Source organism: Pinus tabuliformis, chromosome 2_1, assembly GCF_031772625.1.
Source record: "Pinus tabuliformis cultivar Carrire ecotype Pingquan chromosome 2_1, CPIR1, whole genome shotgun sequence".
In the NCBI taxonomy this organism is placed as follows: Eukaryota; Viridiplantae; Streptophyta; class Pinopsida; order Pinales; family Pinaceae; genus Pinus; species Pinus tabuliformis.
The window spans coordinates 558,639,462-558,665,455 of record NC_142299.1 but is presented as its reverse complement, the minus strand read 5'-3'; the positions used below and the strand labels follow the sequence as shown (position 1 = coordinate 558,665,455).

Here is a 25,994-nt window from a genome sequence, read left to right as displayed (position 1 = left end):
TTGTCTTCTGCTTTAATGTTTGATAATGATTTATATTTTTCTGGTAATGCTATGACTGAATTTGCACTCAAAAGGGGTTTCAAGCTTAAATACTCTGCCAATTATTACCCACAGGGGAATGGGTTAGCTGAATCTACAAATAAAAACTTAATCAGAATTATTAAGCGAACCATTGATCAAAATCACAAGAATTGGCATAAGTCTTTAATATATGCTTTATGGGTAGATCGAAAAACGCATAAAGCCTCTATTGGCACTTCTCCCTTTAATTTAGTTTAGGGGAAAGAAGTGGTTCTTCCAACTCATTTAGCAATTCCCTCTTTGGCCTTAGTTCAATATATTGATGAAGCACCAACTTCTTCCTTACAACTAAGGCAACTGGAAATAATTAAGTTAGAAGAGCAACGAGAACAGGCCAAAATAACTCATGCTCATCACCAAGCATTAGTAAAAGCTTCTTTTGATTCAAACATGATATCCAGAAAGGATTTTCAGATGGGAGATCTAGTTCTAAAATGGGACAAGGCTCATGAGGAAAAAGGGAAACATACGAAATTTCAACGAATGTGGCTTGGCCCTTTCCAAATCGCAGAAGTCATAGGTCTGTCTACTTTTATGTTACAGGATTTAACAGGAAAAAGAGAATCTTTACCTGTTAACGGACAGGTCCTCAAAAAAATATTTTCCATAGGAGATCATTCTTCTATCTTGTAGATTAGTTTTTTATTTTTATTTTCATAATAAAACCAGTTGTAAATGGTTACATTTGGAATTCACGAAAAAGAAAAATTTTCTCTTTTAGATTTTGTTTTTTCACTTGTATAAATAGAATTCTTTCTAGAAAATTGATCATTATTATTGAGAGATACAGTTAAAGGCTCTAGGCCTAGAAATGATACTAGTTTCAACCTTGTAAATTTTGATGAAAACCAACCTTTAGTGGGAAATTGTTTTATATCAGTCCAATGAAAGGTATCAATAGCAAAACGAAGATTCTCTGTAGAAAATCTCTTTCCAAAAACTCTACCATTGTCGTCCAGAACTATCTTAAGGAAACAATGACTTCCTCCCCACCTAGGAAAATACAACGTTCAGGGAATAATCCAATGATACACTTTAACTTAAAGAGTAAGAGGTCTCATCACAAGCCGACTTATCATGATCATAGATATTATAGCTTGCTGAATTTGCCAATACTGCATACCACAACAGGGCAATGACTCAAGATTGTTGCAATCAAAGACAAGGGGTCTCATCACGAGCCAGCTTGTTCATCAAAGTTATAAATCAAGTGAATGACACTGTCATAAATTGGCTACCAAACCAAGACATTGTTCTTTAAGAGTAAAAATAAAATGAAAGCAATACGTGTGGATATGGATTTCTCTTTGAAAGTTGTATATTTCTCTAAGTAGGATACAGGATCATCGCTGGGTAACAAGTAACCCTGTCGAGGCTATAAACACCTGCTGGCAGCAGAGGCTCTACCTACGACAAATCAGCATATTTAAAACTGATTTACAGAGAAGGCTTTTTTTTTTATCTTTATAAACCAAGTGACTGATGTAGATACAAAGACTAGCTTGAGGGAGTAAATAATCAAAGTTAAAAAATAGAAGAAACGAAATATCATTGATAGGTAAAAGCATGCTGCACTTTGTCTCTCTATAATAAAGTTTGATTTTCTGAAAAATTTTCTATTTTGAAAGTTTAGAAAATTCAAAAGAAAAGCAGAGATAACTTGTTCTTCCAAGTGAATCGCCAATTGTTGTGGCCAGCAACAACCCCCCTTCTTATTTAGTGTTATTACTAATAACACTAAATAAGTGGGGGCCGTTAGTCAAGAAATTTAAAAATCAATTCGTGCTTGTATTTCCTTTTTCAATAAAACTTACCATTATAAACTTAGGAAAATACCCTTGAAAAATCTAAAAAAACTTAAGTTTTATGATAAGGTAAGATAAAATCACTCCTTAAGAAATATCGCATCGCAAAAAGGATAATGGATATCTCCTTACAAGCGAAATTCTAAGATTGCGAGATCACGATATGAAACTTCATCGCATCGCATGCATCAAATATCATTTACGCTAAAAAACCTCAAACTCCCGATATGCGATGGCGCATATCGCAAATCGCATTTCGCGAAAAACACATTAATGGATGATTGTCATATGTTACGCTCCAGTGATATTGCGATGTTGCTATAGAGCGATATTGCGATGTTGCGATGTTGCGATATAGCGATATTGCGATGTTGCGATCTGCGACAGAGGGATCTGCGATATTGCGAAGCAAATCGCAAAATCGCTTCATTGTAGATCTTTCGGGCTCGTTGTTCAAAAAAGTATTTTCCATAAACCGAGACCTGGTTATGCGCTTTAAATGCTAATTAATGAGTTAGTTGCCAATTATTAATGAAATATGGTTTTGTGCTTATCGAAGAGCCATTTCACGTAAGGTGGTATATTTTATATGTCTTCAGCATTTAAAATCTTTCCCGTCACCTTTCCTTATCATTATTCTCACCTCACTTGTAAACTGCAGGAACAAAGAACAGAGAACTATACAAAGCAGTATTCAGGATATTATGGGAAAGAAAGGCAAAGCTCCGAGTTCTGAAGACAAAGAAATGATGCCCTTGTATACAGACACCACCTGTAATAGAGACACTGGTATTACTACTTGGGAAGGCATGTACAGTTTACTTGAGGAAGAGAATCCCAAAGTGATGGAGGTTACAGCTACTGCAGGCTCACATGGGTCTTCTGAGGTATGCATTACAAAGCTAGCTTGTTCGTTCTTACACCGAATAACGAAGAGGCCCAAAATTCTTCCCTACACGGACATGGTTAAATGGGTACTGGACAACGCTGACATCAAAAACAGACAATTTAAGACTCAGGGTCAAGGACTTATTGGCTCATTCACTCCACAAGATTTGAAGCTCATGTACCATTTACCAGAGCCACAGGCGACTTACAACAAACAGTTCATAGAGAAGTTTGCTAAAGAAAATGAAGACCTGGCAGAATGCACCAAAGATTGGTCAAGGAGAGATGAACCACTAAAAAGGGATAAACATGGTATGTATAGTACTGGTTCTCTCACTTCCCCGTATTGCTTTGCTGCTGCTATGCTCTGTAGACTTTTTGGGAAGCCAGACATTAACAAATTTTCATCTGAATGGCTACCATTATTGGATGCCGCCATTAATGCTACTGTTATGGATTGGGCTAAAATATTGTCTGACAACTTAGCCACAACCATTGTAAATTACCGATCTAAAAGAACTGTTTCTCAGAGAATTTATCCCCCTTTCTACTTATCGGCATATGTGATGGATGCAATCTGTTATGTTTCCAAGTTTCCTTTAATGGATTGGAAATGGACGACTGAAGACCCCTTACCCATTCATATTCATCATAAAGAATTGTGGGAATCTAAGTTCACTCCGTATTTCTAAAAGATTTGTCATGGAATCATGTTTCCCCTGTACAAAATGTTGTATGATAAAGATGCTCCAAGATTTTCTCCCGAAGCAAAGGTAGATATACTACCTGTTGTGAGATGGTTCGGAGAGGAACTGTTTACATATGTCAGGGTATTCGAAAGTCTCGCTTCCCTCATGTCTTACCTTTGTATGTTCCTGATAAACTCATGGCACGAGAAATTGCTTATCAAATCTACGGAGAAGGAGGTTTGACTAAAGATTTGAAAGACAAAAATAAGGCTCTTTGGCCACAATTTCTTGTGGCCTGTGGGGCCTTTTCACTATTTGATATAGGCCATGCATTCAAAGAATTAAACAACATAACATGTCTACGATTGTTCAAATTTCCAGGAAGACCATTTGACCCTTATGATATTGCTAAGAATTTCACTACTGCAGTCAAAATAAAGGTGTTTTCTAAAGAAGATGATCTTTTTGATGACATGTTCCAACAGAAAAGTACGCTTAAAGAAGTTCTGCATTCGGCCCAAATGCGATTCCCTCCAGCAAAATTTCAAGAGTTCAAGATATACAGGGAAAGGAGGTTAGCTAATATCCCTTTGGAAAAACTACGCTTGGAACCCATAAGGGAACCAACTCCGAGTATCAGTCTCAGTGGAAGTTCAGGCACAGACAGATCTAAATCTAAGTCCGGGAAAGAAACATCAGAACATTCTAAGAGATCCGAAAGTGACCATGATAAAAGCGAAGGGTCAGTAAGGGATACTGCCCAGTCAAAAGAGCTCCCACAGCAACAGGTTTTGACCTCTCCACAGCTAGATCCTCCCCCTCTCATCGTCCAGCCACCATCAGTCAGAACCGAGCTAGATAAAGAATGGGAGACATTCAATGATTTAATCAATATTGAAGGACAAAGCACAAAAACACCTGTGAGTAATGTACAAGAAACAAAAGATATAACTACAGGAACAATTAGCAATGACTCAGAAATGGAACATATTCCCATTACCCCATTCTTTGAACTTATGCTCAAAATAGAGGAGATTCCTCCTCTTGATGTATTTTACAGTCCACAACACAAGGCAGTAGTGAGAAGACAAAGAAAGAAAAGAAAATTGGAAAATGTGCTCTCTCATGATGCAGAGAAATTAGACATCCTATGGCAAGATCCTACCACCGATCCCACTGAAAATCTCACCAAATTATCTCAGATCGCAGGAGCATATGCCTCTATGACCATTGATAAAGCTCCTGAGGTACAACAACTACTAAAAGAAAAGGAAGATCAAATACAGGTTTTGCAACAACAACTGCAACAAGCGAACACCAACAATGAAGCACATAATAGCTTGAAAGATTACAACAAGACTTCCAACAAATGCAGATAGGCTACCAGAACAGTTTGGATGAAAGAGAAAAACAGTTAGAGGATATGCAAGAGATGCACAAGGATGATCCTAAGCTTACAGAATTCATCACAGAATCCATTTCCTTAAATGATCAACTACTGCAGCAACAAGAAGCATTGTGCCAAAGAATAACACAATGGAACTCTTATTGCGAAATAAACGATAAAATCACTAATCAAGTCGTGGACTTACGACATGATTATGATTTAATTGATAAAAGAGTTACTGAATATTTGGCTTGGCAAGAAACAAAGGAGGGGAAAAGAGCAGGTGCATCAATAATTAACTACAATCACAAAGAAATTCTCTTTAACAAGTGGGATGCACAAATCAGGAACGTAGAGCAAGTGGTAGAAGAAGCAGCCACAGCAGCAAACAGTGTTATTGACTGCATAAATGAAAATTTGCACAGGGCAAATTTTATCTCAGAAACCACTCCAGGGTATCTACCGAAAGCACAACAATTGCATACAGGCTGGAGACAGAAGGCTCAAGAAAAGGCAGAATCAATCAAAAGATTAACTAAGTTGAATTGGGATTCTTACTAGGCATATTTGGTAAAACCACACAGCCAGTGCATGACTCTCAAATTTGTCATTAATTCTACCGAGAAGATGGCGCTAGCTTTTGCCGATTTCGTTTCGTTAGACAATGTTGGACACCTAATCCTCAATGGGTTAGTGTGGAAGCCGAATAGACAAAAAGAAGTCCAAGAGACCTTGGGATGTGAAACCCAACGGTCACAACAATGTACTATAAATGTATATCAGTTGTTAATAAAAGATGTACTCTCATGTTTTATCTTTCATATTGTTCTTGCTACCCATGTGTGTTTAACATGGTATCAGAGCGGGTGATTACTGGTCCTGCTCCAATTTGAGCCACTTGTTTTGTGGTCTCTATATACATGTCAGTTCTACCTTTCTCCTAATCAGAATTGATTAAAATTGCCACCTTATATATCGTCAGATTTTGCTCGTCCAACAACATTCTTGACAACATTAATTAATACCCTATCTGCTTGTCAAAATTGAGCGTTTTATTCCTCATTCTGTGCCATATTCTTTCCTGCGCTCTTTGTGGGCTCTCTGCGATAACCGTTGTCTGCCATTAGCTGCCATCTCTGTCTATCAGTTCTATTAATTACATGCATCAAGCCGTTTCATCTAATTATGTCTCTGCGATTCTAAATCTGCTCTATGTCTGCCATAATTGATTCTGTGCCATTCTGCGCTCTGTCTACCATAATTATTTCTGCGCCATTTCTGTGATGCCTCAGCTCTGAAAACATTCTGAATCTCCGTTGAATGCCTTGAGGCCGTGCTGCTGTGTTGAATGCCTTGAGGGAGTGCTGCTGCGAGAGTTTACTGAGTTCACTGCATGAATGGTGCGTGAATCAAAGCCTCTATCTGCACGAGAGAGTGTTGACGGATTCCAGTTGATTCTCTGATGGTTTAGATCCTAGAGATTCTGTGGGCACCAGTACCAATGTTACATCACATTGACGAGGTGAGGTGATTCATGGTTGGCAATTGCATTATCTAAAATGTTTTATTTTAACGGATTTGAAAAAATTATTTTGATGAGATTCAGGTGAAGTAATATTAAAAAAAACCATGTTGTCGACGCCTGTGTTAAAAACCCCGTAAGGTTTCAATAATCTTGAATGGCAACTCGTCTTTATTGTTAATTCAAGGCTCTGAGTTTGAACCATGTGAAAATTGGTTTGTGGTAGCTGTCTTATGATGTGTATGAGCCATGCATTGAATGTACATGGTATCTTGAACTGTTTTGAACGCTGCCCCTATTCGTTTACGCTGCCATATATATTTACACTGCTCCTGTACAGTCTTGGGTATTGATCGAACAACTGAAATGGGAAGCGCGGTCCTCGGTAACTTCTGGGTTGTTAAAGTTTCCGTTGCATGAGAGCTGTTGAGTTGGATTTGTGGTCTAGCCATTGTGGTCTAGCTCTCGCCCAGTTTCGAGTTCAGGAACTGAGCGTGCTCCAAGTGTGTTTAAACCTTCGTTTATTTACAGAGGCTATTAAAATGTCAGACCAGGTAGTTCTCAGTTATCAGATGCAGGGTTGAAAGATGCATTTATCATATCTCTTAATAAGTCTGAATTAATTGATGCCACCAGAAAAGGTAGCATTGCTCGATTCATTAACCATTCTTGTGAACCAAATCGTGAAACTCGAAAGTGGACAGTCCTTGGAGAAGGTCGGGTTGGAATTTTTGCAAAGCGGGACATCCCTTGTGGTACAGAGTTATCCGGCCATTCATTCACATTTTCACCCGTTTCTATGCACTGTCTGGCCGCCTTTTAATTTCCATTTAATTAAAAAAAATCGCTGCAAACTCTCAGTTCCAGGCATATCTGTACGTTGGCATCTCAAGCGCCGAAAATTGTACAGTTTGAAGAGGGCAGGGAAGCCCTTCCCTAAATAGAAATTTAGTCTCTGGTAGAGAAGAGAAGTATAGTTTTTGGTGTGCAAGAAACTAAAATGGCAGCTGCAAAAAGGCATTCTATTTAGACGCAAAACTGTTCGTCGGAGGTCACCACGTGGGGGTCATCGCTCAAGGAGTCCTGTTAGGAGAAGATACTGAACGGTGAGATCTATAACAGCTGGTAGTTGATTTGAGTTATTACTAGTCTGCGCGTGACCGATTTGTTGGTTCTTTAATGGTCAAAATTCTTTAATGCTTTAAGAGAGTGGAGTGCCTCTCAACCTTTAATTGAAGAGTGCGATGTGTGGGAACACTGTGAGGAGGCACTGAATGTTATATGAACCGAGGATATCATGGCATAAATGGTGTGTTTGAGTATGTATGCTATGCGTTTCCTAGACTTGAAATTGTATATGCAGGTAGTAGAAGGTGTTCGACTTAACAGATTTCAGACAGGAGCGTGATCCAATTGAAAGGGTCCGTAAACTTGTGCTAGCCAATAACATAGCCACAACAGTTGAATTGAAGGATATTGAAAAGGAAGAAAAAAAAAACAAAGAAGTTGATGATGCAATTGCCCTGGCAAAGGAAAGTCCAGTGCCAGATCCTTCAGAACTTTTTGCTCATGTATACGTAAAGGGGTTTGGGACTGAGGCATTCGGTGCAGATAGAAAGGAACTGAAAGGTTTATTGCCTTGATGAATGTTCTTTACAGTCCAATTTTTTGAGTTACAGTTGAATAGCAAATAAGAAAGCAAATGTTCAGTGGATGAATTTAGCAGATTTTTTTTGGTCGTTATTGTACAGTTGTTGGAGCTCCGGTGTAAAATTGATAAAATACACTGTATTTCTTGAATAGATGACTGTGTAAAGCTTGCATCCTTGCTGATATATATTTCTGAGTGGAAAAACAAGTATTTTATTTGTTGTAGCATTTGAGTCTCATTGTTTGGGAATGCACAATATACTTTCCTTGTATATGAATGCAACCAACCATCGTTGTGTGTGGGTTTGGAGAATAAGTGTAGAGTTAAAATCTTGCTTTTGATTCATTCCTCAAGGAATAATCTCATTTGATTGTTGTAGTTTTCTGGGAGAACAAACTTTGAGAATACCTTGTAGTGACATTGGTTCATAGTTGGTTTAAAGTGTAAGTTTAACATTGGAGAAAATGGCCAGAATCAATGAAGTATTAGAGTTCCTCAAAACTCTGATATTGTCTACTACTCATGATACATTAAAGGTAAGCAAAGTTTCTCTCGAAGAAATTGAGGTCTGTCTACAAAATGCACAGGAGAAAATTGAATTTTTGCAACTCGAAACTCAGCTACAGCAAGAAGAATTAAAATAGAAAAGTCATTCTGAACATGTTTCTGTTTAGAACATTGAGACTGCAAGCCATCAGAAGCAAGTCAATAATGTTATAGTTGGTTTATATTTTGTACATGCAGATGTAGAAACTCAGTCTGCACTTCCCAAGCCCATCATCAGACCTTGGGAACAACTTGTCCACAACAAGCACAAAACTAGTCTTGGATATGACAAGGACTTGTCCTTTCATATTCCAGACTACTCAACGCCCATTCAGTTTCAAAGTGTTGGATTCATTCATGACAGTTCACCTGCTCCTCATGACAGCTCACATCCAGCTATTCCAAATTCTGCCCCTCTTCCACAGCAACAAAATGTGAAATGCCAACACTGTGACTGAGTTGGCCATCTGAAAGATCATTGTTTTGATCTTCATCCATGTAAGCACTATCATAAAACCAGTCATTTTTCACACAGATGCTTCAAAAACAAACGTCCTGCAAGAACAAAAATTCATCTTGGATGGATCACTTCTTGGCAATGGGCATCAACAGCCAATAAGATATTCCAAACACATGTCAGAACTTGTTCCAGAGTATTGAACAATCTTGCAGTTGAGTTTTCTCCATCATCTCACCTTGTATCAGACAGGGGGGGAAATGATGGTCATATACAAGCTTCAAAGCCACATCAAGCGAGCCTGAGCCACAACCTGCCACACCAGTTTCAGAGTTGTATCCATAGACAAAGATGCCCGTGAACATGCCTTCAGTTGGTAATCTGGGACACTTCCTCTAGCAGAAGACTTTAGCTTCTTGCTAGTTTCGGAAGAATTCCAGGAACAAAATTGAGAACACTTCCTCTAGTAGAAGATTCCAAATTCTTGCCAGTTTTGGAAGAGTTCCAGGAATTGCATTAAGCATTCCAGAGTTGTTGGTCATTCTTAAACCATCACAGGTTGAGACTTCCCTTTTTCAGGTTGAATTTCTCCCTTTTATGCGGGGTGAGACCTCCCTTTCATGGTTGAAGGTTTCCCTCTTCAAAAAAATAGGAGCACTTCCTCTAGCAGAAGACTTCAGTTTCTTGCCAGTTTTGGAAGAGTTCCGAGAACTGCACTAAGCATTCCAGTGTTGGTGGTCATCCTTAAACCACCACCCTTTATACCAACATTTCAGAGAGCACATTCAGCCTAGTGCTGCCATGCATTTTTGCACATTTTGTATTACAGCTCTCTTCTTGGACTCATACATAACCCTTCGGATTAAGGGGAGGAATGTTGGACACCTAATCCTCAATGGGTTAGTGTGGAAGCTGAATAGACAACAAGAAGTCCAAGAGACCTTGGGATGTGAAACCCAACGATCACAACAATGTACTATAAATGTATATCAGTTGTTAATAAAAGATGTACTCTCATGTTTTATCTTTCATATTGTTCTTGTTGCCCATGTGTGTTTAACAGACAGTTAAAGTCGGAAGTCGGCCGGCCGACTCTTCTCAAGCAAATGCTGAACGCTTGCGATTTCAAGGAACAAATGCAGGAATAGTTAGTCATTAGTTTTAGTTTTAGATTCAATGTTAGTATTAGGTTTGCTTTATTTTTGCGTGAAATGAGGACAGTCATTTAAACCGTATCCTACATTTTTGTAATAAGTTATTTTTAGATTTAGTTAGTAGTATTTAAACTCTTCTCATGCATTTAGAGAAGGGTCCTGAAATTTGTCAAAAACTTGTCCTCAGAACATGCACTTTTTCACCCTCCGAGAAGGTTTTGATGAATGAATGGAACAGGATTTATTGATATCTGCATTTAATATCTACTACTAATGTTGCACTGTTGTACTCTTAGTGGATGTTGGATTAAGAAGAGATAAATCATTATCGCTTGAAGCTCATGAGTAGAACTAGTTATAAATGGTACTTTTATCTCTTAACTATTTATGCCTTTGTGTTAAAGTGATATTTATGTTCAGTTGTTTATATATTGATGCGTGAATGCTTGAGTTATCATTTGGCACTTCTGTATGGTGATAGCTATTTATTTATGCTTAATATATGAGTAGCTTATTATGCGATATGTTTTTCACAATTGTTTCGTCTAACTTTTTATACGAAGTGGTTTATCTCTATTGAATTCTTTTCTCATAACAGTTGAATGATCTTTATTACCAATTGTTATTTGAAATCATTTTAGATCGCATAACGAAAAGATTTCATCCCGGGTTAGTGTAGAATTAGATATTTCTGTTTATTAGAATACAATTGCATGTTATTATATTAGAGTTAGAATAAAAGCATTTCACTTAGGAACTTTTAGAAAGGAAATATCAAATCTCAACACACACACATAAATTGGGAAACTGGTCCCATATCCCCAGTCGGACCCACTATACCAAACAGAAAAGGAGCTACTAACCAAGGTCTGGACCGGGTGGGTATACCCCTTGTTGTAGACCCGATTTTTGAGGCTTCAACACAACCTAAGAAGGAATGGATCTATCTGCTCTCCCTTCTGCATATGATACGACCGTAGTTGGTTTCCCAATAGCATCTTCCACTGCACGGAAGTGCCCTGATTCAAGGTCTTCAAGTTATCCCACATCTCCTTTGCTGTGTTCTTTTTAGCAATATGTGGTATGACATGATCTTTGACCTTGTCTAGGATCGTGCATTTCGCCCTCACCATTGCATCCTCATACTTCTCATTCTTAGTTGGGTTGATAGGGATAGCCATGGTTCTCAAGGAAAAGTCCTTGATGCGATGTCGATCCAGGACTGCCAGGATCCTAGCCTTCCAGATGACAAAGTTGGAAGCACCGTCCAACCTGTCCCGATCCCTCAGTTTGTTCACTACCATTTCAGCTCCTATTCTGGAATCCCTCTGAGTTTCGACTTCCCTCCTGGAAATCTCCCTCAAAGTCCTGATTTCCCTCCTGGAAATCCTCTGGCCAACTGTCGAACCGCTCCTCTGCAATCCTCCTTGCAACTGCAACTCGGATCTGGATTTCTTCGCTAGAAATCCGTTAAGGTAGCGACTCGCTCTACCTTGGTTCTGTCTCCTTAAGTATTGTTTTGCACTGACAGATCAACACCCCACCAGCTTCTCAATCACAATCTGCCCACAGCTCCCCAAGCTTCGACAACTAAAGAAATTGAGCCTTCCAGGCTCTGCGCAATTTTGGGAACGACAAAATCTGCTCCTCATAGCCACAACATCAATCCTTCCTAGCTAAGAAAGATGATCGGGCACTGCGTAGGTCTGATCTGCCCCTCTCTACCTTTGTGCTGACCCTCTTCCTGGCTTGAAATGATAACGCAGGTCCTCTGCGTCACTTCTTTTCTGCTGCTTCTGCTCTTGAACAACGTTCTCTCTTGGGACAGCTGCAAATTCTTCAGATTTCTGTTGGTGCTGTCATTCCTCCTATGATCTGCAATGCTCTAATACCATGTTGATATTTCTAAGTCTAACACGTCAGAAATCCCTATTTAATTATCTCGTTTATTTTCTCTTACTTGTTCTTTCATTAACAAGCTATTTATAAATATAAATACCGAAAATAAACACAAATGCAGCCTTAACACATATACAGATCAACAACTGAAATAACTAAGACAAACACACAAGGGACACCATTGTTTTGGATAAGCATCCCTGGAAAAACCCAATGCAGGAAAACTGGTGCAGCAGATATGATGGTTTTATTATTATGCAGTTTTTGAATACAACTAGGGTGCCAGAAATGGCTCACCCAACAGAGAATGTCCTTGGCAGTAATACCTCTCCTCAGAGACAGATATTCCGGCTGATCAGTCAACGGATGAATGATCCCACGGCAACTACGACATCTCCTTAGCTGGACAGTGAAAGCTACTCCAAGCTTCTCCACTGCTATGTGTCACTCAGATAGGGACTGCATCACCTTCTTAGCTCGCCAACACTCAGTCTGCCCCACGAAAAATCACATAGCGCTGCATCTTGGCCCTACATCAGCTCTGCTAGCCTTTGCGCAGTTACTGATGCCTCTGCGTCAGCCCTCTAACCCTCTGTGTCAGCCCTTTAACCCTCTGCGTCACCCACACTAGCCTCCTTAGCCTCCGCATAAGTCCCAACTGCCTCTTCGTCAGCGTTCCCAGGCCTTGCGTTGTCTCTCGGGCACTATCTCTACCTCTCTGCTATGTATTATCGGCCTCGTGCCGAAATGACCCTCGATACAAAATATCACTTGTTTGATTTCCTTAGCAAAACTCCGCTCGAGAAAATCGAACTAATTGATCAATTTGGTGTATCTCCCACTGACCCTCAAGCCTCCTCTTATGCTTTTTCTTTTGACGATTCAATGGCCGAGATTAAGTGCCTAATCAACAACTAAGATTAGATTTGGCTTGATCCTTGTCTCTTGGAACATTATAACCCAAAATTATATTAATACACATTAATATTTTAATTTTCTTAAGCTTATACTTAGGACCCCATTAAAAATATTAATTATTTTAATATCTCCTCATCCACTTAGAATTTCTCCAAACGATTTTTGGGTTTTGGAAATCTCATGTGCTTCAGCCTCTCCGCCAATTTTCATGGCTATATCACATCCGATGCTACCACAAATCAACAATTTCTTGAAAGACAAGTCACAATTAGATCAAATTCCAAATTTCATGCAAGCATTTAGTCAATAAATAACAAACTGTGATGACAGTTTTGAGCAATCAAAGACAAATGGAACTTAATCAATCTAAGGGGGATTATCTCCATATTTTAAAGGCATAAAATGAGCACTCAAATACACAGGCGGAAAATAACCTAGTAGAATAAAAACAAACTCTGACATCTTTAAATATTCAAATCAGCCAATAAGCATCTCCAGGCAGTGAATTAAAAGGTGTCAAGTTTGTTTCCTCCAGCAAAAATGAAGTAATCAGTTCCATAATTTTTAGGCATCGAAACTCAATAGTGGTTGAGTTTTATGAATATATACAAACAGTTTAAAATTTGAATTTGTATATATTCAAGTTTGAAAGTGTAAGGAGGGGTTGATAGTGAGGAAAAAGAAGACTTTCTTTTTTACTGTAAGCTGTGGAGCTCAAACAGAAGTAATTAATTCAGTGATACAGAGGCAGTTTGGTTTCAGGATTCTTGTGTCAAACAAATGGTGATGTTTTCCTTTTTGTAAATCTGTTTTTCTTTCAAGTTTCACATGGATTTTCCTTCCTGATTGTTACAAGAAGATGATGAGTAGAATTTACTTGCAATACTCTTCTCTGGCTTGTTAACCAATCTTAATGCTTTCTTTCTGAGATTTAAGTGTAGAATTCATTTGTGTATGCTCTATATTTAAATTGATCTTAAATCATATTTGTTTCATCCACCCCCAATAGCTCTAGAAGATCTAGGAGTTTGCCTACCTCGGCCTGATTGAAGCTTTCCTCTGTCTATCTATGATTAATTACTGAAAACCCTTATGACTCCATGCCCAATGGGCTCTTCCTTCATTTTGCAAGCACAATTTTAAAACCAATTTCTTGATCTTCATACCTAGCCTAAAACCCTAAACTGTGATTGATTGAAAATCCATTGAGAGAGAGCCCTCTCTAGGATTGGAAAGGGTAGTTTCTAATCCTACAAGCAATTTGTGGTTACCTTTGTAATTTTCCTCCTCCGCCTAAGAAAAATATTGAGTGCTAAAACAATCCACATTTAAGCATAATGGAGCTAAGAAGATCAAACCCTGTTTTTATGGACCGTATAAGGTGATCAGGCGAGTTGGGGAGGTGGCTTATGAGTTATAGCTTCCACCAGGGAGCAAGGTGCATAATGTGTTCCATGTGTCTTGCTTGGAAAAGGCCTTGGGAAAAAGGTTATAGCTGCAGCAAGGTTGCCACCCTTAGATGATGAGGGTCATTTGATTTTGATACCTGAGGCCATATTGTGGGAGAGGGAGAGAAGGCTCAAGACAAGATTATCAGAGAATATATTGTTAGGTGGAAAGAATTGTTAGTTTTTGGTAGCATCGTAAGTGCTCTAGCATTGAAAATTGGTGGAGAGGCTAAGGCACATGAGTTCTAAAAAACCTAGAAACCGTTTGGTGAAATTCCACCCGGATTGTATTTTATTAATATAAATAATACTTTTAATGGGGTTCCTAAGTCTAAACTTAGGAAAATTAAAATATTAATAGGTATTAATCAAAATATGGGTGAGAATGATCTAAAAGGAAGATCAAGTCAAGTTTTAATCTTAGCCATTTATTAGAGACTTAATCTCGGTTGTTGAAGTCTCAACAAGAAAAGTATAAGAAAGAGGCTTGGGTTTCATCTAGAAACACACAAAGAGTTGATCAATCAGTTTGATTTTCCTAGGGCAGAGTTTGCTAAGGAATTTGAACCAATGATCAAGCAATGAGGATCAGAGGCAGTACAGGAAGGAAGTGATTTCCAGTTCCAATGAATATATGTCAAAGAAGACAGGGAAGGATAATAGAGTCAGTGCTGCACCAAGGAGGGACAACGCAACAGCTGGAGGAGATTGACGTAGAGGGACAACGCAGAAACTGGAGGAGGTTGACGCAAAAGTGTTTGAGGACAAGCAGAGATCAGTGTCGGGAATCATTGTGAGTGATTGGAGGGAGAAATATCGATTTCTCAGTAGCAGTAGCCCAGGGTGACGCAGTCAGAGGGAATATCCACGCAGAAGTCATGCAGTAGTTGTGTAGGCTCATGCATAGACTGCGCAATGGGTCATCCAGGGGCTGGGGACAGGATAAAATCCCCAAAATCAGTCTGAGAGAATTCTCAGTCATCTTCTTTGAGTGGACTGCCATTTTCTCTGATGCATCCAAATTGTATTCAGATATTTATTACCAATAATAGAAAACCTCATATTTGTTGCACCGGTTTTTCCACATTGGGTTTTTCCAGGGAAAATTGTCCAAAAACAAGTGTGTCAATGTGATTGTTCACATGCTGATGTTTCTCTTGCCGTTTAATTTTCTGTTCTTGATTTGTGAAGTCTGCAGCTGAATTTATTTTGATATTTACTGAAGCATTGGTGAATAACTTATTGTAAATAAGTAGAAGAAATAAATCAATTACTGCAGCAAATTTTCACATGGTATTGGAGCCAGATCCAAGCAAGAAGGAAGCAAAGAAAAAGAGCATGGAGAACATAAGGGATCAAAATATTTCCGAATCAGCTTCTAGGTTGGAAGAGGAATTTGCTTGCTAATCGAGTTCTACATCAGCCTAGGATTGGTACATTGATAGCGGGGCTTTAGCTCATATGACTATAGAATGAGAATTTTTCTCGAGCTATTAGGAGGGACAGATGAACTTCCAAATCACAATGGGTAACAGGACGAAATGCACCCTAGTAGGAAAGGGAACTGTTACATTCCAGATAGCAGCAAGAGATAGTCTTCGGGGCCACGAACGTACTGCATGTGCCAGGTATGGGAATGAATTTCATTTTTGTAACTCAATTACAAGATAAGGGATATGATGTATACTTCATCGGTAATAGAGTATATGTCAAGCATCCTGAGTGAAAAAAGAGGGCCTAGATTGGAACTCAAAGCAACAGATTATACAAGTTGCAACTTGAGTCTCCTATGGCACTCATAAGTAGTAATGTCAGTGGAGAAAAATAATTAAATGAGTTGTGGCATAGAAGGATGGGACACCTACATAATGGGGCATTAAGGGTGCTCAAGGAAACTATTACGGGGGTTCTAGTGCTTACCACCAAGCATGATGATGCATACAGAGGCTATGTGATAGGCAAGTACGCCAAAGCAACTTATTACAAAAGCAACAATAGAGCTAAGAGTGTATTAAGCTTAATACACTCAGACATCTACAGTCTAATGCCTACAAGAACCATCAGTGGTGTTGAGTATTTTATCACCTTCATATATGACCATTTTAGGAAAACTTGGATTTTTTTTTTAGAACCAAGGATGAGGTCTTTGATCGGTTTAAAGAGTTCAAGGCTCTAGCGGAAAACCTGACATGAAGGAAGATCAAGATATTGCGCTCAAACAATGGTGGAGAGTACACGAATAAAGACTTCACAGATTTCTGCACAAGAGAAGGGATCTGAAGAGAATGGACAACACCTTATAATCCAGAGTAGAATGGAGGCGCAGGAAGGAAGAACAAAACTATTGTTGGAGCAGCAAAGGTGATGTTATATGATCAAAATCTACCCAAGTTTTTATGGGCAGAAGCATGCAGCACAACTGTATACATTCAAAATGGGACTCCTCAAAGGGCTTTAGGAAAGAAGGCGTCAGAGGGTGTTTTCACGGAAAATAAGCCAAAAGTAAGTCACCTCAAGATATTCAAAAGTATGGCTTATTGCCATATTCCAGAAGAGAAGCGGACCAAGTTAGAGCAAACTATCGAAGTTGGGTATCTCGTGGGTTACAACGAGACTTCAAAGGCGTATCGAATCTACATTCCGAGCAGTAGGAAGATTGTAGTAAGGCGGGATGCAAAGTTCATGGAAGATAGAGCTTTCAGGAAATCTCGAGAGATGTCGTTTGAAGAACAGGCTGAGGATGCTCCTCTGGTCCAACAACAGGGATCAGATCTAGCAGGATGACAGGTATCTAGTTCAAGCATTATAATCAATACTAGTATCTCCTCAAGGGAAGAGGAGCCAGGAGTGTCACAACAAGAACAATAATAGGAAGAGGAACATATGAAATCTCCCACCACTAGTGGAAGAACTAGCCGAGAAGTACGAAAAACTTTGAGGGACATAGAGGAATTCATTGGAGCTCCTAGAGCCGAGAAGGCATCGTAGACAACCTGACAGGTACTAAGCATTGGTAGCTCAGGTTGAAGAACCTTCTAGTTTTCAAGAAGCTGTACAACACCAGGTATGGGTGGATGCCATGGTAGAAGAGTACAATTCCATCATGACAAATGATGTCTGGGAAATTGTACCAAGACCAGAGAACAGATCAGTTGTGGGTTCGAGATGGATCTACAAGATCTAGTATGCTGTAAATGGCAGCATAGACAAGTACAAGGCTAGGTTCGTCGCAAAAGGATATGCTCAAAAGGAAGGCATAGACTATGAGGAAACCTTTGCCCCAATAGCTCGATATACCTCTATTAGATCCATTATATCCCTTGCAGCACAGATGGGATGGGAGATTCACCAAATGGATGTCAAGACAACGTTCTTGAATGGGGTGATAGAAGAAGAGGTATATATCGAACAACCAGAAGGTTTCAAAACACATGAAACGAGAACTCATGTGTGTAGGTTGAAGAAATCCTTGTATGGGCTGAAACAAGCACGCAGAGCTTGGTTTGATTGAATTGACAGCTACCTATAGCAGTTGGGACTCATCAAGAATGATGTTGATCCCAATCTTTATTATCTGTTGGTAGAAGGTGAGCCGTTAATTCTGGTATTATATGTGGATGATATATTTTTGATGGGATCATCTAGACTCATAGAGGATTGCAAGAAGAACCTGGAAAGAGAGTTTGATATGAAGGATTTGGGGCTAATGCACCATTTTCTGGGATTGGAAGTTTGGCAGCAAGATGGTGAGGTCTTCCTTGGACAAGGTAGATATGCATCAAAATTTTTGAAAAGACTCAAAATGCAAGATTGTCAACCTATGGCTACGCCTATGATTACTGATTGGAAGAAAATAGATGCTTTTGGAGACAAGGAAGTAGACCCCACCTTATACAAACAACTCATTGGATCGCTTATGTATCTGGTCAACACCAGGCCAGACATATGTTATGCTCTCAACACCCTTAGTCAGTTCATGGTGGAACCAAAAAGGGCGCACTAGGTAGCAGCCAAGCACATTCTTAGGTATGTGCGGGGAACAGTGAATTTTGGATTAAGATACACCAAGGGCGATGATATCGAATTGAGTGGATTCATTGATGCAGATTGGGCAAGAAGTTCAGTAGACAGGAAAAGTACCACTGGGTATTACTTCGATATTGGATCTGGGATGACCTCCTGATGCAGTAAGAAGCAGAAGTTTGTAGCACTGAGCTCTGCTGAAGCTAAGTATAGGTAGCTATAAAAGCAACATGTGAAGCTATATGGCTTAGGAAACTGCTTGTAAATCCATTCAAGAAAAGGATGGAAGCGACAAATATCTTATGTGGCAATCAGAGTTGTATTAAGCTCTCTGAAAATCCAGTGTTTCATGGTCGCTCCAAATACATCAATATTTGGTATCACTTCATCAGAGACTGTGTTCAGCATGGGGCAGTATATTTGGAGTATACTCCCACAGGAAACCACGTAGAAGATGTACTCACCAAGGCTCTAGGAAGAACAAAGTTTGATCAATTTCGGGAACATATGGGTATGTTCGAAAATCCCTTTCAATAGTGATATGTAGCACTCGAGAGGGAGCTCTAGTACAGATGCAGCAGTGGCAGTGGTAATGTCATGGGTAGTAGTACAGTAGCAGCAGAAACACAGTGTTGGTGGTAGCAACAGTGCAGAAAGGAGGTGCTTTAGAGACAGAGCAGCATGCAGTTGGACATTATTGCTAGAGCACTTTCCTTGATAAGAAAGAGTGTTAGTTTTTTGTAGCATCAGAAGTGATCAAGCCTTGAAAATTGGTGGAGAGGATAAGGCACATGAGTTCTAAAGAACCCAGAAACCATTTGGTGAAATTCCACCCGGATTGTATTTTATTAAAATAATTAATATTTTTAATGGGGTTCCTAAGTCTAAACTTAGGAAAATTAAAATATTAATGGGTATTAATCAAAATATGAGTGAGAATGATCTAGAAGGCAGATCAATTCAAGTTTTAATTTTAGGAATTGATTAGAGACTTAATCTCGGTCGTTGAAGTCTCAACGAGAAAAGTATAAGAAGGAGGCTTAGGGTTCATTTAGAAACACACACAGAGTTGATCAGTCAATTCGATTTTCCTAGGGCAGGGTTTGCTAAGGAATTCAAACTAGTGATTAAGTAGTGAGGATCAAAGGTAGTACTAGAAGGAAGTGATTTCCAGTTTCAGTGAATATACGTCAGAGAAGACAGGGAAGGATGATAGAGCCAGCGCTGCGCCAAGGAGGGACAGCGCAACAGCTCGAGGAGATTGACATAGGGGACAAAGCAAAATCTGGAGGAGGTTGGCGCAGAAGTGCTAGGGGACAAGAAAAGATCAATGTCGAGAATCACTGTAAGTGATTGGTAGGAGAAATATCGATTTCTCGGCAACAACCCAAGTTGACGCTGTCAAAGGGAGTCTCCACGCAGAAGTCACGCAGTAGCTGCGTAGGCTCACGCAAACACTGTGTAGTGGGTCATATAGGAGCTGGGGACATGATAAAATCTCCAGAATCAGTGTGAGAGAATTCTTAGTCATCTTCTCTGAGTGGATTTCCATTTTCTCTAGGGCATCCAGATTGTATTCAGATATTTACTGCCAATAATAAAAACCCTCATATTTGTTGCACTAGCTTTCCCACATTGGGTTTTTCCGGGGACAATTGCCCAAAAACAAGTGTGCCAATGTGATTGTTCATATGCTGATGTTTCTCTTGTCGTTTAATTTTCAGTTCTTAATTTGCGAAGTTTGCCGCTGAATTTATTTTGATATTTACTGAAGCATTGGCGAATAACTTATTGTAAATAAGTAGGAGAAATAAATCAATTACTGCAGCAAATTTTCACAAGACTTACCAGAGGAGGATGCTACTTGGGAGGGAGAATAGATTTTACAACATCTAGCATTGCAGTTGCTTGAGGACAAGCAACATTTGGGAGGGGAGGACTTTCATGTCCCCAATTAATATTTTTGCTAAGGAAATTCTCAATTTTGCAATTTTGGGGATTAATATACTATTTGATAAATAAAACTTAGGAGAAATAAGTTGTGGAGGCTCAAATTAAATTTTGATAAGAAATAAAGGTTAAACTTAGGAGAAAAGGGGAAAATTAAAGTGATGATAAGTTGTGCGGGTCACTTAAGAAGGGAAATCAAACTCCCTAGGAGAAATCGAACCACATGGAAGAGGGAATGAGCAAGGGGGTCGAATTGGTGGAGCCCACAAGGAAGGTTGAGCAAAAATTATAAAAGGAAGGGAAGAGCCTCATTTTTGCATCTTCTTGGCATTTCATTTCAGAATTGGAGAGTTTGCTTGAGTTGCTTAGCCAAGTAACCAGTGTTGTTTAGCACAAGGAATTTCCAAGCGGAAATTCCAACTCTTCTTCAGGGGACTTCGAGTGCCACTCTAAGAGAGAGGTTGTGGGCAAATTTTGGTATCTTGTGTGGGATTTTGCAGTGTTTCTTCAGCCTGTGCGAGTTTCTGGAGGACGCAGTGGAGGATTTTGTTGGTGTTTGAGGAGCTAGCATTTGTTGTCTTCCAAGTTAGCTATTTTGGGGAAATTTTCCGTTGAGAAAGACGAGTTTTTTGTGAGAAATTTCCAGGTCAAAATTGTTGTAGATTTGTGGGCCGAAAATTCTCTTCTTTGGGCCTACACTAGGGTTTACTAGCTGTTCTCTGTGCAGGGATTGAGCAGTAGTGTTGTGTTGGATATTGGAGCTGATTTTGGTGGGGAGTTTGAGGAAGGAATTCCGTTGGCTTTTTGAGGAGTTTCCCTGGGGGAAAATGTGCATTTTTGCCAGCGGTTCGATTCCTATAGCTCATTGGCAGACTGAGAGCTACACGCAGTTTTTGGGGCTTCAGTGACTAGTGGATTTAGCTTGAGATTTTTTTGGGTTTCGTTGGATTGGGTGTGAGGAGCCTTCTCCTAATTTTTCAGAATTTTTGGAGCATTATTGAGGGATCATTTCAGAGTTTTCCTCCAGCAGCAACAGTAAATTTCTGGGCAAAGTGCGTTTGGACTGATTGGGCCTTTTTCCAGTTGGATTTTGCTTAGATATTCACCTGGGTATTGCATGCTTGCAGTGGCAAGCCCAGGTTCCATCATTCTACTCTATTGTACTCATCTCCAAGAAATTTTTAATAAAATGGCTCAGATTTGTTTTTGTTATTCTATGGTTTACTGATCTATTTCTGCTTGTGTAAAAATTGTGCTTGCATGGTTGTATTTCCTAGTTTGGGATATTACAAAATTTCAATCCTATGTTATATCAAATCACCACGAACAACAAGTGTTGGAAATTACCCAATCAAGAAGACAATAGAAATTAAAGTCAAATCTACACCTTACATAATTTTGGATAGTTGGAAACTATGCACAGACACACACATATATAAATGAAATACATGTACATACTCATGGCTTATCACAAGCTAGTAAAATCTTCAAGCTCTCCAAAACCCTAGATAGGGAAACTATGAAAACCCTAGCCACCACCAGATATCCACAACAAGCAGGCATCAACATGCGAAAATCCTATATCAAACCTGTATAGCACAAGCTAAAAGCTCTCCATGCTAGCATTGTTATCTTCCTTATGGTTTGCAAAACATGACCATTTTGCATCCCACACGTACATGGCTAGACAACTCTAGTGCTAGTATCCATATCGACAAGTCCATCCTTCAACTCTTGCATCAACAAAAGCACCAAAGCCACCATGGAACATCAAGGATACAGTTACCAAGTCTTCTTCCAAGCGAGGCATCATACCAAGCTCAAGACTCATCAAGCTTATCTCTCCATGATCTTGCTCTGGTTTACATCCCAAAAAACAAAGCTCCATAACAATAAAGTACATGATTTATTGTTGGGACTTGCATAGCATAAGGTCAACTTATAGGTCAATCTTGAAGAACATGTTGAAAGGAGACTATTATCACCCAAAAATTCCCACCCTGTAAAAAGTGAAGGGAATCCAAATAACTATAGGAAATTGTTGGAATCACGATTGTCGTTACACCAAAACCCGCAGGTGTTAGTAAACAGACGCATCATCAGAGTTAACAGATCCATGAGAGGCAGTTAAGCGCATGTCGCAAAACATATGAGTGTTGGTTTATCCAATGTCTAACAATCTCCCCCCTAGCGCTAGCCAAGTGTGATTTGAACCTGAGACCTTTGGCTTTGATACCACTTCTTGGAATCACGATTGCCATTACACCAAAACCCGCACGTGTTAGTAAATGGACGCATCGCCAAAGTTAATGGATCCATGAGAGGCGGTTAAGCACATGCTGCGAAACACATGGGGAGTGTTGGTTTATCCAATGTCCAACAGAAATAAGCATTTCCACCTTGCTTACCTCCTTTGACTTGAAGTTATCACTTGCTAACTCTAGGGATGTATCCCTAAATGGTTTCAAGAGTCAACTGTGGGTCAAAGAATGACCAGACACCTAAAATTGAAATAAAGCTTCTTAGCCTGTCTAAAATATGCAATTAAATCCAACTTACAGCAAGTAGAATCTGTCATAAATGATGGGATTGTGCACAAAAATGTAGAATTTTATATTAATTATGGGAAAACTTTCAAATGCAACTATACATTGAAATGTGCTAATTTAAAGTGCAAAACAAAAATTTACTTAGAGATGTAATTAACTGTTACAGTGCTGTAAATGCTTCAAAAATAATCCAGAAATTTTGCATTAGCATTGGGCACACAACCCAATGTAAATATAAAGTAATTTCTTAATTAAGTGCATTAAAAAATAGCTGGAACAACAAACTGTTTTGACTGGTTTTTGCTGTCAATGCTATTTAAAGTGTTGTTTTTATATATTTTTTTTATGTTTTCAATGCCTCCTGGTGCAGAAAAAATGAGAAAAATGTAAAGTTTTCTCTCCACAATTCTAGTCTTGGACAAACTCACTCATTTTTTTGTATCACGGTTCACCATACCTTTGTCACAGTTTTATACATATGTCCTGATGTAATACTTATGTAGGTTTCTTTCTTCATATTATTTTTGGCATTTTCTAGGAGTTGCATTGGCACTCCCACATTGTATTCATACTGGTTGTACTCCAGTCCCATTGACCTACTGTTGTGGTCATTTGTCACACATTAATATAATTATCTTATCTTATCTTATATCTCTTCATGAAAAACAAGAAAACAACAAGCTAATTTCGTTGTTTTATGACAGAAAAGTGATAAAGACAAACTAAATATGCCTAATTGTATATGTGTAGAATGAGTAAGATACATTAAAATCGAGATAATTTGATAGTTTTTCGCTTTTTGAGTAAATTAATAGCTTAAAGAGAATTGATAAATACCTTTATGGAGTCACATTATGAAGGAAGAAAAAAGTGTAGATGGTGAATATTAGTATCCAAATCCTACTGCTAAAATTTCATCAAAAGTGTAAATTAAAAGCACATAAGAGCCCAAGGAGATGGAAGTTCTTAAACAAAAAACAAGGGATAAATTGCAAAGAAAGTGCTTGAATGTCTTTATTACAAAGGGTTGTAGGATGGACAATGTCATTGACAAGTCTAATCATTCCAATAACTCTCCAAGATCTTGAGAAAGCTAAGATGTACAATTCCTCCTCCACAAGACAAGATTGGAACAATCACAATGATGAAAGGCAGAATCCAACTATCACAAGTACTTGATGCTTGATCTCAATTACAATTTTTGAAGAAAATGGTGGAAGAATTTAAAGGTGCAAGGTAATAATCAACAACTCTTTGCCCCCAAAACAACTCCATAGTGATAATACCCTTGCGCTCACATTGCTTGCACAATTTATAAAAGAAAGAGAATGAGATAGAAGAGTGATAGAAAATGGAAGCACAATAAGAATAGTAATCTCCATGTATAGTGCTCCTCCTGTGTGGTAAAAATCAGTGTTGCGAACATCGTGATAAAATCTCGATTTTTAAAAAAATCGCGATTTTTCTGTGATGGCTATTAAATCAACAATATTTTTGTTTTGAAAAAATCGCGATATGATGCAAAAAAAAATCCCCAGGCCGCACGACAGTGAGTTTTTAAAGTCTTTTTGTTGGTTTTTTTCCATTCATTTTGCAGACAAAGGGCAAGGGTGAGAGCTACTGAGGAGGAGAACTCATCTACAACTGCAAGAGAAGAGAAAAGTGAAGGAATTTAGCATCCCAAGCAAAACAAATTCTAGTTTGGACCAAGTTTCTTTAGTAGGGCATGGTTTTCATGTATGGGCATCAAATTTGGCCCTATTTTTTTTGTTTTTTCCTTGTTTTTCCATGGGTTTTTGTCACCCATATATTTTCCATGATTTTTTCTTCGATTTGAGTGTGTTTTTTTTGTCATTTTTGTTGCATTTAGTGGAAAGGTTTTTTTTGGTCAAAAATGCAAAATCTTGATTATTAGTTTTCTTTGTTTAAATTCTTCTTGTGCCCCAGTTTTTTCCATGATTTTTTTTGGGTTTGGATGTATTTTTTTTTTCCATTATTATTGCATTGAGTTTAGGGTTATTTTTGGGTCAAAAATTCAAAATGTTATATGTAAATTTTAATTTCATTTGTTTAACTTGCAATTCTTCTTGTGCCCTAGGTTCAAACTTCAATCTTACATTAAAACTCAAGAGTTCAACAAATTTAAAAACATGCCAAGGAAATTGGACCCTCTCTGGGAATGTGGTGAACCTAATTTGGTTTGACAAATCAAATTTGACTTGCAAGTTATGTGGCCATCATATGACAAGGGCGGGCCGCAATATGCATATTGAAGTTCCACCTTGCACAAATTCCTGGACATGAAGTAGGGCCTTGCACAAATACAAATACAAATAATCCGCAGAGCCCTCAAATCATTGGAAGAAATAGAGACAACCAAAGTGACCAAGGCAACTTTGAAGAGTCAAATGGCAGGGGGTGGAGTGGTGGGATTGGGAGGTGACTGTGAGAGTGGTATTGATTCTTCTTCAACATCAGCATCTACAGTCAAATCCATAGCTGTCTCATCCTTTTTTGTTCCTAGAACCACACCTCGTGCACAACCGTTTATCACGTCAGCTCTTAAAAAAAGGGAGAAGGAAGAAGCTAACAAGCTGTTGGGTAGGTGTCTTCTTTGGAGTGATGTTCCTTTCAACATTTTCAGGAACAATCTATTTTTCTAGCCCGCGATTGATGTTATTGTTCTTGTTGGCTCGGGGTACAAAGCCCCTTCCTATGATGAATTTAGAGGGCGTATTATTTAGGATGAAAAGGTTGAATTCACTAAGAGATTAGAGGAGTTTAGGGGCTCACGGGCACACACAATATGCATTGTGATGTTAGATGATTGGACTGATCAAAAGAGTAGAAGCCTTATTAACTTCTTAGTTATTGTCCTAAGGGGATAATGTTAATGAAATATGTTGATGCATCTGCACATATCAAAGATGCACAATTATTATGTGATTTGTTGGACACATTCATTTAGGAGGTGGGTCCAAAACATGGTGTCCAAGTCATAACGGACAATGCTGCAAATTATATTGT

At 38.8% G+C, this 25,994-nt stretch overlaps 1 pseudogene; it reads left to right on the top strand.

Moving 5' to 3' along the window:
* Positions 1–8,015, top strand: part of LOC149201597 (N-terminal acetyltransferase A complex auxiliary subunit NAA15 pseudogene) — a 42,624-nt pseudogene extending 34,609 nt beyond the window's left edge.
* Positions 8,016–25,994: the final 17,979 nt, after the last annotated feature.